Below are 2,166 nucleotides of genomic sequence, written 5' to 3'. Positions count from 1 at the left end.
TTGGGCTCAACGTTACCGAATGAGCTAAGGGGTGACTGGAACCCGGCCCTTTCCAGGCCTAGTCCAACACTCTAGGCCCTGCATCACCCTGGGTCTTAGAATGGCCTACCCAAGGGTGCCTGGTGAATTGGTGGCTGAGAGAATCATTTAGGTCAGAGGTGTCAAACTCATTTGTTATGAGGGCCAGATGTGATTATAAATATCACTTTGTTGGGCCAGGCCACGTGTGCCATAAAATGTAATGCCAGGTACCAGAGATATAAGCTTTATAAAGGACACGGGCAAGCCCAATTAACGATATTATTTTGTACTCAAAATACAAACATGCTTAAAACATTCTTACAATATTTCCTTACGGTACCTCCCTGATGCCCGCCCTCTTGCTTCCACCACCCATTAGCATTGGGACAGTATACAGGGACATAATGCACAGCCTCTGATCTGTCAACAGTTGCTTGTGGGCTGGATAAGAGCCCTGGATAGGCCAGTTCTGGCCCACAGGCCATATGTTTGACACCCCTGATTAAGGTTTTTCTACCACCGGGGACTCAAAACAGTTCACAAGGAAACACAAAAATGCAATTTAGATGAACACAAAGAGAGCCAGTTTGGTGTAGTGGTTAAGTGCGCGGACTCTAGGAGAACCGAGTTTGATTCCCCACTCTTCCACTTGCGGCTGCTGGATGACCTTGGGCAAGCCATAGTTCTGTCAGAGCTGTTCTTGAAAAAGAGCCGTTTGTGTCAGAGTTCTCTCAGCCCCACCTACCTCACAGGGTGTCTGTTGTGGGGAGGGGAAGGGAAAGGAGTTTGTAAGCCGCTCTGAGACTCCAAGCGAAGGACGGGGTATAAATCCAATCTCCTCCCCTTCTTATAGAATATGCCAAGATGCTGGGCTGATCCTGGAACCACTGGCCTGGCTCAGCCAGAGCCACCAGCTATGAGCCCTGGGCCAAGATCACTGGTTCGTGCTGAACGGCCCATGCCTCTAGTCACCCACAGGCTTAAGTACCTGTAGTGCAGGGATATGGAAACTGCATGGATCTAGGTGGGGGGTTCCCAAGATTCTCCCCTCCTCTGAGGAGACCTGAGACGTTGCCTTTGCCACTATGGCCACTATGTTGTGCTACATCTTTCATGGATGTGTATATTAATACAGAGCAGAAGTCTCCACGCTTTTTGAGCCTGCGGGCACTTTTGGAGTTCTGACAGAGCCTGATGTGTGCAACCTAGGGCTGCCAACCTCCAGGTGGGGCCTGGAGATCTCCTGGTATCAGAATTGATCTCCAGACGACAAAGATCAGTTCCCCCAGAGGAAATGGCTGTTGTGGAGGGGGGACTCTATGGCATTGTACCCTGCCGAGGCCCCTCCTTCCCCAAACTCCACTGCCCAAATCTCCAGGTCTTTCCCAACCCAGAAAGCTGGCAATATGGCTGCCGCAGGCCACAAAACGGCTGCCGCAGCCTGCCTTCAGTCACACCATGGAGATCCTCATGCCGCGCTGGCAGCTGCCGCCAAAATGATGTTTTGAAAGACTGCACAGCCAATCAGCTCTCTAATGATTACCCAGAAGCCTTGCTGGGCAAAAGCCCCCACCTGGTTCCGCCCACTTCCTAAAAACTCATAGTGGGCACCCGGGGAGTTGTCGGGGGCATGTGTGCGCTGTGATTTAGAGCATCCATGCCTTTGTCACTGAGGACTGTGGGCTGCTTCCCACCTCACAGTTTTGAGGCAGCCCCCTAAGACGTTTCAAGTGCACACAGGAATATATGAAGTACGAAACGCAACAGAGAAGTATTTGCTAGCCAGTGTCGTACAGGAGCACTTGCCAGGGAGATGGACAATTTGTCGCTCTCTGCTGTGCACTTGCGTGTGGCGAGCCCAGGTCAGATGTTGTACAATGTGGGAAAGGCTTTCTTTCACAGCTTGAAGGTCCCAGTGGCAGCTCTGCCTTGGAGAGTGAGCACAGAAATCCGCTGCTGCTGCCTCTCAGTCTCTGTTCCGGCGACTCTTTGCCAAGTGCCTGCCTTTGTCTATGGGGCAAACCATCCGAAGAAATCATTAATCCATGCCAGCCTGCGCCTTCTCACTTCCTTGTTCCTTGTTCCACCTCTTGCTGCTGACAAGGGGTGAAGTACACCACATGACAACAGGCTAAGCTTGCAGCC

This window comes from Gekko japonicus, unplaced genomic scaffold (genome assembly GCF_001447785.1).
Source record: "Gekko japonicus isolate JY-2015 unplaced genomic scaffold, Gekko_japonicus_V1.1 scaffold243, whole genome shotgun sequence".
Taxonomy (NCBI): Eukaryota; Metazoa; Chordata; class Lepidosauria; order Squamata; family Gekkonidae; genus Gekko; species Gekko japonicus.
Note: the sequence above shows the minus strand (reverse complement) of the source record.